Source organism: Acromyrmex echinatior, chromosome 3 (genome assembly GCF_024713525.1).
Source record: "Acromyrmex echinatior isolate Ae372 chromosome 3, ASM2471352v2, whole genome shotgun sequence".
NCBI classification, from domain to species: Eukaryota; Metazoa; Arthropoda; class Insecta; order Hymenoptera; family Formicidae; genus Acromyrmex; species Acromyrmex echinatior.
The window spans coordinates 21,906,240-21,919,264 of record NC_141854.1 but is presented as its reverse complement, the minus strand read 5'-3'; the positions used below and the strand labels follow the sequence as shown (position 1 = coordinate 21,919,264).

General features: G+C 35.7%; 1 protein-coding gene across 10 annotated transcripts in view; it reads left to right on the top strand.

The window, feature by feature from the left end:
• Positions 1–13,025, top strand: part of LOC105143272 (rap guanine nucleotide exchange factor 2) — a 136,519-nt gene that overhangs the window by 62,124 nt on the left and 61,370 nt on the right. For 3 of the 10 annotated variants that reach the window (XR_015544646.1, XM_011051470.2, XM_011051471.2), the window contains exon 1: positions 1,932–2,611. The exons of 2 other annotated variants lie outside the window; for them this stretch is intronic. The gene's annotated coding sequence lies outside the window, so the exon portion shown is untranslated. Of the gene's footprint in view, positions 1–1,931; positions 2,612–13,025 lie in introns of those variants that run through there. 5 more of the 10 variants (XM_087404828.1, XM_087404826.1, XM_087404822.1 and 2 more) reach the window with 4 other exon arrangements.

The following is a 13,025-nucleotide window of genomic DNA, read 5'->3' as shown; positions in this document are numbered from 1 at the left end:
TTCGAGAGCAAATAATTCTTAATAATCCTAATCCTAATATAATGGCAATTGACTGCGTGACGACGGTAAAGTAATCTCCAGTTAGCTCGTTTGCACAGAAGATGAAGGAAGCGGAACCGGAAGTAACTATCGTTTGGATAAAAAGGCAAACCCGCCTAATTAAGGCTTCATTAATGAGCGAATCGCGATGGGAGTAAAATAACGAGCGTTTTGTATCTAAACAGAAGAGGAACAGCTATTATGAAAGTAGACGTGATCGATTTTTACTTACTAAGTTCGAGGTTTAGAAAGTTTTTCATTATAAACGCAATCTTTCAGTTTATTCAGTATTCTAATATTTTTACATTGGAAATTGTACCATATTATTTTAACATATTAAGGAATTATGACTTACGAATTCTCTCTGTATCATAGTGTAACATAAAATCGATTAAAATTGAAAATTATTAATGACGCTATTACAAAAAAAAAAGTAAACATTAAAATAAGAATTTATATTATTATCTTAAAAAATTAAATCAACTCGTGAGTGATGAAGATGATTATATGAATGCTTTTTACGATAAAAAAAAAAGACAGATAGTAATTTGTATCTAAAATAACAATCCATATCTAAACATACGAAAAGGAAGGATTATCGCTTGTCGTGTAACGGAATTAATTCTACCATTAATACTACAGGGAAATTCACGTCGAAGCAGAGCCTTGGAGGAAAGAGATTTCTGTCTCCGTCGCTACCTCCGTTTAATCGCTTTTCTAATTGCCACTTGCGGTAGTTTCGTCGTGTTCCGGAAGAGCGACGGATAGAAAACCACGAGACTCGCGTACGCACGCTTGTGCGAATTTAAATGAAATAATTAACAAAAAAAGAAAAAGAACGAAGATAGGAGAAGTTTTTCCTGACGCTACAGAATTGTTAAAGCGAGCGAAAGGAATGGTGCATCCGCGTTTCTTTGCATTTCCTTGCCTCTCGCGTGTCCTCGATTTGCCGCTACCTTCCCTCTCGACCCAGAGTTTAATTTGTCGTAGGAAATCTACTCGTTTCCGTACGCTACGTGGTGTAATGCTTACTATCCCTTTTCGCGCTGAGCAAAAATTGTTATATCACTCGACTGCTGTTAATCAAAATATCCGCTGGAGTGCCAGTGAGAAATTGCTGTTTGAGAATAGGACAGGAAATTCAGGAAAGCGGAGGAACGAGTTTCCCTTTTGAATGCACGTTTTTAAGGGCTCGTACGGAAGCGAAAGGAACTTTGAAAGAAATCAATTGCGAAAATGTGAAAGGTAATCAAAATAATTGCAAACACTTTTATAATATAGATAGGACGTATTTCGTGTGTTATATTTTCCACGAGAGGGAGCAAATTTCTTCGACGACAATTGATCTCAATAAAGTTAATGGCTCTTCCGGAAATATAAACAGAGATCCATTTCGGATCGACTTCGATTTAAGTAATTGAAGTAAAATATCGTAATCTTTGTTAGATTGACTCGTGAATAGGGTTGTGTCATATATTTCAAGATTACGGATTATTATATTTATATGGAATATTTTTCCATTGTTTACAAAAGTAATAAAGTTTTACGATTATTAAATATATTTGATTTTAATATTGATAAATAAATAAATAAATAAATAATATATAAGCGAGACAAAAGTTTTACTGCAAAATATAATTGATGATTTATAAATTATTTTTATACATTTAATCAAAATATCTCCTCATCATCTCTTAATTTTAACCTGAATCATCCCATAATTTCTCCCCCTAAATAATTCTATTAAAAAAAATGATACAATTATTTTCTTTCATTCCTTTATGATTAAACTATTAAATTAATCAACAATATTAACCACCTAATAATTAGAGCTTTTATACAGATGACACATAAAAGATAGTTTATGGATTATTGTGGATTCATCGTATTTTACGCGTAAATGCACAATCCTCCCGCTTGCGAGTGGCTTTGCAAGGCAAAGTGGCAAAGTGCCGGTGCCGGTGCGCCACCGAATTTACTTTCCGGAGGATCCAGCAGAGCGCGCGAGCGGCGTCGCAATCGTCGCTCGCACACCGGCATGAGTCGCTGTGAGCGCTGTGAGTGCTGTGAGTAGCGTGAGTCGCGTCGTGCAGCATCGGTGCGCGGTGGTGTGCGATGTGGTGCGCGTGAGCGGCGGCGCGGGAGCGACGGCGACGAGGAGTACGAGGAGTACAAGGAGTACGAGGACGAGCGGCAGTCCAGTGTACTTCACTCTTCAGTATACTTTCGTACGTCGTCGTGCCGCGTGTCTCGTAACGGCGCTACGGTGTGACTCCCGATTTCAAAGAGTCGTCCCGCGCGCCGGGTAATCGACGATCCTTGCTAGTAATCTTCGAGTCGATGTCGATCGCTGAGCTGAACCCGCCGTGGTTCGTTGTGTGTGGTGGTGCGAGAAGAATCCGTCACGCGTTATCTCTCGGTTCTCGGAGTGTCACTCTCGGAGTTTGAGTGCCGGCAGTGGATTATTACGGGTGCGCGCGGCAGCTGCAATCGAACAGGACGAGACAGACGACACAGGAGAGGAAGAACGAGATAGAGGATAGGACAGGACGGGACGGGACACAGGACAGAGGTTGTTTGGCCGGCGCGACGCGACGCGACGCGACGCGTACATATTCCGAGATTCACGAGCCAGCCTCATATCGATCGTATTGTTATATTAATCCCGTCCGCGCGAGATGTGCGCGAAACCCTTTTATTATTATGTTAAATTTGTATTTATGTATCTATGTTTGCTTTCAACCCTGCGGACTCAACCCTGCGACAATGATTTACGGTTAGCCGATTCTTGTTGTTCAGCCTAAATCGTAGATAATAATTTGGAATTTCTAAGGTACAATGCGTATATATTACTGTTGAATTCTTGGGGTCTCTTTCTTTCGATCGCGAGAGCGATCTTGAGAGCACTATTTGTGTAGCACCAGCATGCTTCGTTGTTGTGTTCTATTAATACAATTTCTCATTGATATCAAATTTGAAAATAACGTTACGCACATTATTATAAATGCGTGAATCGCAATTCGTTTCCGTGATAATCTGTTCCAAGAGCGGTACTTGACTTTATCTAACCGGAACTACCGCATGGGTTTTGAATATAATAGTTGTGCTATTGTTTCCGGTCAGTTCATAATAAGTAACATAACTGATATTCGTTTGCAGTTATCTCATTTATTTATACATTATTTCGAATGTTGTTTTGTAAAAAATTTAATCTGAATAACTTATTTATTATTAATAAAATCTAGAAACGAAATTTGGGAAGAAAATGTATAATTAGACGCAGAATATGATTTCTTTCGAAAATTACATATTTGCGTTACTCTTAAGATTCGCTTTTAGAAAAGTTTTTAATTAAAAAAAAAATTTACATTTGATAATTAGTTTTGCAATTAGTAATCTCGATTTAATTGCGATTTAATTTATTTCACGATTACGGAAAGATGGATTCGCTTTGGAATGGAAACATTTCGAAAATAATTTCATTTCAAGCGAGATGAAGTAGAGTAGTATTACAGAAATAAATATGTATGGCGAAGGAATCGAGAGACTATTACGTCGGGAATGTAATTAAAAATAAACGCGCGTAATATATCAATATTACGGTTGGAAAAGTTGTTGGAAATAGTCGTCTAGTTTTATGAATCAACATAGTTTCATGAATGAAGGCCGGAAACAAACGTGTATGTAACGTGAATGTAGAAGGTCATAGTGATAAGTTTGAAAATATCGTCGAGTTCCTTCCGATCTCGAAGGCAACGAGCTGCACGTATTCCTGGAATATTAACGCGTGCAAAAAGCTTTTATTTCTCGATACCGTCACTGAACATACGATAAATTAACCGTGAGTGTATATAAATTAACCATGAATGTGAGTGTATTGTTGTTACAACGGGAATTACGTAACACGCGAAAGGAACGCATCGATGAGCCTTTATTACGCCATTGTGCTTTATATAATTTCCAGAATATCAAAGATAATTATCCGTTTTATACCGCAATCTTCAATTTCACATCTTTTCGAAATAATCGGAAAAACCAATTGCAGATACTCGTCGTTTTAATTTAATTTCTTTCGAGAATTTTTATTATGTGCAACCTTTGATATTTCACGAAGCTTTCGAATAAATAAATAGAGAGAGAGAGAGAGAGGAGAAATTGAAAACTTTTGCATAATTCCCAGCAAATCTGATTCCGTGGTTTAATGAATTACTCAACGTGTGAATTGTTTAAACGTTTGGAGTGTAATTTCATATTGTAGAATTTGCGTTCTACATGTTTGATGTCGAGTTTCTAAGTCCCACGTACATTTCCGCTGGAAGGAAACGTTTGCCGCTGAAATTTCTTCTCGCGGATTAAAATGCCATTTCGTGCATTTCGCACACGCGTGGTTGGAGGACCTTGACCCAGCTGACGATGCCGAACCACGTGCTGTCGCAGTGATTTCGGTAGAAATCGCGAGGTAAAATCGAGGAGGCGTCGACGAGACGGCGCTGACGATGCAAATTTTTCCGAGCTCGTAACTCGCTCGGAGTAATCTGGCATATCTCCGGTGGTGCTTTTGCACGAGCATTATTATACCGTTTTTAATTAACGTTACGTTATTACGCGAGGCGCATACGGTAACATCGGTTACCGTAAAACGGGAATTGCAAACAATAAAATATTTTTTAAAACTTGCGATATTTATCGTTCTGCACGCAACGTCGGTGCAATCCGCGCTTATTTATCCAATATCGAACTTCGTTTCCAGAACGGAGCGAAAGAGAAGCGATCGGTGAAAATTATCGAGGAGAAAAGCGGATCTCCCACGACGAAACTTTTCGCTTTCGCGGCCGAGCAATTCTATCGAGACTCAATCTCGTTGAAAGCGTCCAACTTCGTTTACACGCACGACGATGTAACGTATCGTTGTTTGTCGTTATTCCGATACGAAAATGCATTCTTGCAAATTTATGAAAGTTTACTCGTTTTACTCGTTATCGCGGAGATGCTTCTCGCGTGGCTTGCTAAGAATTTTTATCGATCGCATGTGTTATAATTTAATGATTTCATATCGTCTCTTATGAATTTTAAAACGTAGAAAGGAAAGTTCTATTATATACAGTGAGTGCAACAAATATTTGTACAAAGGGATTTTTTTTATAAAAAAAATCTTATTTGGAAAAAATGAATATTAATTAGCTATTTTATACAACGAATACGTAATCTGTCATAATGTAAATAAAAAAGAGTTTTTGCGTGTTCTTAATTATTAAATTTTTCGATTGTACTTTTTGTGTGACCACGTAATACAATTTTTCGCTTATTTTTAAAATAATATATTTTGAATGTTATGTATTTTTTAAGAGGCATTCTTTGATAAATTGCTAATTTACTTTTCAAAAATAATGTTCTTTTTATTTAAAGATATCTCTCAAATACTTTTTGCACTTCGTATATGTGTGAAACAATTTGAAATATAATTTATTTCTACTATTTATACTCGTTTAACGCTATTTTCAAATTTATTTTTCCATCGACAGAAGATAGATAACAGCAAATATGAATCATTTATTCAGAACATTTAAAATCCCCGAAATATCGAGAAGGAAAATTTCAATTTCAATAGCCGATCGATTCTGTAACTCTAAACAACATTGTCGGCATCGTTACATTGTCGTCACACAGATATTATACATGATAAAAAAAAAAAAAGGTTACACAACGACAATATAATTCCGAACTGTGATGGAGAGTTACAGAATCGGGGTACAGGAAAGATATTTATATTGCTCGCGTTTTATTTCCATTCATCTTTCTCTTTAACTTTCAGTCGTTGTTGATGACGTGTCTTCTTCTCTGCGACAGTATTTTCACGCGAAAGCGTTTCAGCATTCGTTCATTTTCCAGCAGTTCGATCGGGGCACATTGCTGTTCACGTACGCGTTTTGTTACACATCGTTGCCTCGCTTCCTCGTTTCTCTCGCTGCGTTTCTCGCGCCGTTTTCGACGCTGTTACGAACAACCGGGAGTTACCGTTTCTACTCCGGTAACGGCCGTAGACGCGTTTGTTGGACACCAAAGTGAAACAATACGGCTTGTCAGGCAGCGATAATTAATCGCGGCGACCAATGAGAATCGTTCAAGAATAACGACGCTCATCGTCATAATTATTCCGTTGGCATATTCAGATGTTATTAAATACAGATTGGATATTCAATCTATTGCGAAAGTCGTATATCGATAGTTATCCGGAAATTTCGAAATTTGGGATAGATCTCACAAATAATATATTAGGCCATTTAAAAAGTATCCGCGGTTTTTTGTTCAATTTTTGAATGAAAAAACCGCGGATACTTTTTAAATAATAACCCAATAGATAATAGCACAATTAATTTTATATCTTATCGATTGTAGAAATATTAAACAATATAGACAATTATGTAATTAACTGTTGCACGAAGAAATATGAATCCTGTTAAAAGATTAAAATAGTATCTTTGCACCATATATTTTAAACTTTGGTTACTCCATAAAAAGCAAGTGTCATTCCATCATTGGCTTTCACGCATTGTAAATCTCATGGAAAGTTTTGTTTTCATCCTCCGATACGATATTCCATTAACGAGCTACAACATTTCGGAATAATTCCATTTGCGATGGCTGTGTCTATTATGATATAATGACAAGTGATTGATTTTAGTATAACATACAGTTTTGCGAACGTTAGATTATATCATGTTCATGTAATCCCGAAATGATAATTGATGTGTATCGAACATCTACTCATATCGAATATGCTGCATTTCGAGGGATTCAGAAATTCAGAATTACCTACAATACCATTCTTTTATTATCTTAATCTATCTTTCTTTTGATGTATTTAATAATATTTCTCGAAGATACTTTGTTGTTTAACTAACTAAACAGTTAGAGTCGTTGAAATGAGATTTATTTGTTACAATATTTTCTAGAAATACAATCATCTGTTCTTTTTCTTAAAGACACACGTGACTTGTATTAGAATGAATCCTTTGGAGACGCTGCGTCTGCCAATTAATTGGGAAAAGAAGAAGACTGTGCCGTCATTTTCTGCCGAAGGACAAACACGTGTCTCGAATTCTCGAAATTACTTTGAGCTGATGTTCCGATATACTTTTCCTCGAGTCTTACGAGTCTTACGTAAAACAGATATAATATTTGTTGTTTCTTCCTTTTCTTAACTTTTTTTTCTGTGTGGGATGTTCAATTGGATCTTGCGTATCCATTTATTTCTTCAGAGATCTCCATCACATTCGCTTCTACTCTTCACAGGTATAATGCAGAAAATAATAATAATAATAATAATAATGCTGATATTTTTATAAATAGCAGCATCACCCGTCTTATCGCAGCCAATCAATTTAATAACTGTAAGAGAAAGATAATTAACCAATAAATAATTATCTTACTCGTCTTAATCAATTGACTAAGCATTTATTACATTGATTATGCAGTAATATGACGTTTTATTCAATTAACTCGATATTGATTCGAAGGAGGGTAATCGTCGTCGGGTTTCGCTCCTTCTTTTTCTTTCAGCGTATAATATTCTCCGTAGAAGCAGATATGTGTGGTTTAACTAACGACACAGAGGGTTAACTAGCGACACACCATACACATCGCATGCCAGCCATATCATCGCATTATCGGATAAATTCCGCTACCCGGTACTGACGCTGGTGTGCTGAAACGATTGCGTCATCGATTTTTGTATCTTATTTTCCCCGTTTTCCTCCCCTCACCTCGGTCACTGCACCCACGAACTGCGAAGGGATAACCTGATCCGCGTTCGAGCGTAAAGGATCGATTTGTCGATGCTCTCTGTAAATATTTACGACCGGCTTGTTGTCCGTGTCGCCGCGATGCACGCACGTTGAAATCGCGACGTAAAACCGCACACGATATATAAATGTTATCCCGTCGATGCATGACGAGCGCGCGTTACGTTCTTTCTGCACAATGAACTCTCCTCTCTCGTACGCGCTTGCATCGTTTAATATGAAAAAATAGATTATTTCTAGCAGCCGAGATAGATCTCGGCTTACGGAGCAAATCGCGGTGCGTTGCGGTGTGTTTTCTTGGAACGAAATTAATTTTCTTCGAACAATTAGCGTAATATCGTATTACGTAAGCGTAGCTTTTAAATTCTTTTTCATTTCTGAATTTTTACTCGGATATTAAAATGTACGAGACGCACATTTACATGAAATACTGTACAATGTTTACAACGTTTGCTAATTGCGGTTCAACATTGATAGATATCTATTTTTTGCGGATCGTATCGATATCGTTTGTGCACTGCGATTAATTTTGCGTCGCATATTTTTCACTCGTCTCTTTTTCAAACCTGCCTACGCGGTTCGTTGCGACTCGGAAGTAACGCGAGCCCGTTCAGATCGATCGCTGTCGTCACATCGATACACGTAAATGTAACGTGAGCATCGAGAGAGAGAGAGAGCGAGAGAGAGAGAGAGAGCTGCGTTTAGATGATACTCTAGAAAGAGCGCAAACGAGGCTGCTTTTATTGACATTTTTCCATCGCCTTGCGATAGGTACCGCCCGCATATCCAGGCGAACACGATACTTGCGCCGCGATTTATGGCCTCCAGATTGCTTCAAATAACGGCTGAGCGGCTCACTCACGCAGACGCGTTGCTATAAGTATATACGTGTATACATACACACGCTAGAAGTACTCCAGTACACCCGGAGCAGGAACCAATGTAGTGCGCGAATGCACGAGAATGACACACCCACCAGTTTGACCTGTTTGGTTTTGGTTCATCCGTTGATTAACTGCGTGCACGCGTCCAGACTTTGCCAAATTGACGATGCAACGCGGATAAGTGCTTGCACGTGCGTATATACGCGTATATATGCGTTAGGGATACACGGAAAATTGGATTGTTATGAAATAACATAAATGCATATTGCATTTACTTCCAACTGGAATACATTGAATTTTAGAAAATTGAATACTCGAGTATTAATATTAATATTTCGAATATCCTACGAAATGAGAACGATTAGTCATGTTTTTAAAAGGTTATCATCGCTTTACATCGAGAGAGAGAGAGGGAGAGGGAGAGGGAGAGGGAGAGGGGGAGAGGATCGATGTAATAACAATTAATATAGTTGGAAGTAAATGTAGAACCTTGAACTAAAATTAGTATAATATATTGTCAATGTCAACTCAACTTAATAATTCACATCACAGAAGTACGTAGGATGTAATTACGCTATTAAACTTGTAAATCTTACCACGCGCAAAACTATTTAGCGGTACTTATTAGGAAGGAAAATTAGAAAATAATAACTTCTTATTTCTTTTGAGCACACTTGCTTTTTTCGATTTAGATTACAATATTATAATAATAATAATATTTGCTCTCAATTTTATTATCACATTGATTCATAATGCTATTACAGACTTTTAAACGATTTTTTTTTGTCTCATTTCTCATGAATTTGAACCATTTTCGAATAAATTTCGCATTTTAATATAAATATTTTACATGATATCCTCTTTTACAGGATTTATCCTTTACACTATAAGCTTTTACGTCATGCTTGATGTTCAGAGTTATCTGACAGAAACGTGGTTTCGAATAACGTATTTGTGTATGTGTAAAGATGCATATTTAAGGTTTGAAAGCAGTTTCTCGTGAATTCTATACATGACAGATTGTACAAAATGTTCTATCTCATAAATTTGAGGCTGCCTGTTTCAAAATATTATTTTATATAAGATCGGGACAGATGATATCAGAGAAAATATTTTTGTCGAGAAGATCATACGATAGAATTAATTATTCATCTCTTGGATTGAAATCTATGATATTACTTTTCTACTTTAGGTTTTTGCTTTGTACTCTCGATATATATCGGGTTTTACATATATTCATCATGAACTCATTAAAAAGTGATTTAATTTCATTCGATTTCTTGGTCCAACTGTAATTCCAGGCATTAAACTGCTCGAATCGAGCAAAAACAAAAGATAATTCAAGTAGAAGATCATGGTCCTCTGCCTCATTTTTTTCTTTCCCTCTGCCTCTCTTTTCGTCTCTCGAAAGAGTAGGGATATTTCTTCCATTAGTCATATTTCCTCTCTCACGTGATGAATTCCTTCCAGTTATTATCTATCGCGTTTGAATTTAAAACATCGAAAAAAATTATTACTCTTGAAATAAGCATTTGTTAATATTAAACTTGGGTTCGCATTGATTTAGCGTTTATGAATATTCTGTTCATTTATTACCATTCCCAACATTCCTTTCATTCTCCGTTTAATTTATTTATGCATGATATTGTGTGCACGAGATATCGATCGGTGTTATAAATAATAATAATTTGGATTGGAGCATGTATCGATATAATACATATCGAATCTGCATAAAAAAATGAAAAAATTCGGGCAATGATAAATAAAATCAAGTTAAAATAGAGAGAAAAGAATTGAAAATCCTCTAAAATGACTTTTACAAAAATTTCGAACGAAATTGCTTCCGGTTACGTTTTTTAGTTATAGGTTTAGTCTTAATCGATGATAAAATCCAGTTGATTGTGGTCGGATAAAATACGCCGGGGATCAAATTATTTACAGGCACAGTCAATTTCTAGTGAAGTTCACTACTAGTGTGTAATAGGAGTATCTATACAAGTACCTCTACATCGTCTCTATTTCGTTCAAATCTCCCAAACTTTATTACAAAGTAATTTGAAAAATTCAAGAATTATGTAATAAAAATCGCTCATTGCGTTTACTGCTTTCAAGGACGGGATGACACGGTTGTAAGTTTAAAATTTCATAACACTGTCAAAATTTTATGATTTTCTGGATTTTATTTAAAACTTGCTCATAATCATTACGAACAAGGATTTCACTTTATGGAGTTTATTGCTTGTACCTCTCGTTCTCCCTTCATATATATATATTTTTTTTGCGCAAAATATCAACGTAATATGGATTAAGTATGATATATATATATATATATGCATGCATGAAAGACTGGAGACGAAAAAAATTTATAAATTTGAGTAAAAGGATTGACTTTCTCTCGAAAGTACTGTTGCGAATTCAATCGAAAAATCGAGCGAATCGCTCGTAAGGTAACAGCGTAATCGGATCACATTAAACCGATTACTATTGCCAAAAGCGATCGATGCTTACCTATAGTACTCTAAAGAGTCTCTACAAGAATGGAATTGTGCGCAAGCAATTTCATGAAATTGCATATACTGCTATCTTTTATTCGATTTTGATATTTTCTTTCTATCGTTTCTTCGGAAAGCTGCAATGTAACTGACTTGTAATTCGAAATATCGGTTCGTTAAAAATCTTTTCCTTACAAGGAGATTCTATAGTTTTTGATCCGAAAGAGAAATATTTTCCAGATATCGCAGTTCGATCATTAAAAGTTATTTTTAACAAAACCATTTTTTCGAAAATGCATATATTCAAGTTAAATTATTATCAATGATACAAATCATATTATTGTACCTTCCTTTTATAACGAAACGTTACAATGCAATATTATTGTTTGCAATATTTATCACACATTGATACTAAATAATTAAATATTGCTTTATATTATTGCAATAATTACAATGCTATTGATTGCGATATTTATTGCACATTGATATCAAATAATTAAATATTGCTTTACATTATTGCAATAATTTTTGTGGATAATATATTCCAATAAACAGATTTTGCTTGTGTATATGTAAATTGAAATGGCAATAGGCAACAGCATCTCGATCGCATTTAAGATTTTCAATCTCCGGTCGCACGAGTTTAGAGTCTGCAACACAAATACGGACCGTCGTTAAGACGGGAATCGGTGATCGACTGGCAATTCCATTAGAGCAAGCTGCCAGTGCTCCGGGAATACGCATTGAATCGTCTCTCCTCACTTTCATCGCAGGAAGTCCGATAGTTTCTAAGGCTTTCTATGGCTCAGGTTCGAGTTGAGAGACTTTTATCGGACATCGACTTTTTTCCGTATAGCTATTGTACAAGTACGTAGCCTTACGCGAAGTATTTTCAATCAAATGCGAGAGAGAAAAAATTAAGTCCCGTTTAGTTTTAAAGCGAGTCAATTTCGCATTCGATACTCCACTGATTCAGTTTATTATTTCTTTCGTGCGCACACAAATTACGTGTAATTTAAGATAGAAATTTGATATACAGGGAACTGATTTCTCCGAGCAATTCTATTCTCTTATCAATTAATACATAGCGTGCGTTTCTTCCACAACTCGTTAATTAGTACCAGTAATAATTACGTAATAATTAGCAAACATCGTTATTACACGTTGTGTTCAGAAATGGATAAATATAGATGTGGATGCTGTAATGGAATGTCTGAAAATTATTTATTTATAGATATCTCAACTAAACTTAATGGCGAATAAATTATTTGTAATATCATATCTTATTATTTTTACTTGATTTTTGAATAATATTTATCAGTAAGCAAATGGAGAAAGAATTATTGTTAATGTTTATCGAATTCATCTCACATCTTTACTTGGCTGATTTTCAATTTATTTGATTCTCGATTATGATCTACGTTCTACGTATTCGAGTCTGTAACTTTTCTTATAGTATATAATGGAAATAATCTTATAGTATATTTCTTCTTTTACAAGAATTTTAAACTGTATATTGTCAAAGTAAAACAATATTCGATTCAATTCTCTTGCTTTTACGTAATACACCGATTAAATTTTCTATAAAAGCCCTAAATATGACACAACTTTTTATGATTAAATTTGAAAAGAACGAACTTTTTCTTTTGAATCACCGCAGTCAATCGTGCGGTTTAACGGGAAAGATAATAAGGCCTAAGCATAAAAAGAATTTCACCGTTACGGTGTCCTTCGCGATCAATTTGCCTTTTCAACGCGTCTTTTCGTCGCGCTCTCATTTCTCTTGCTTTTTTTCTTGAGTCCATTGT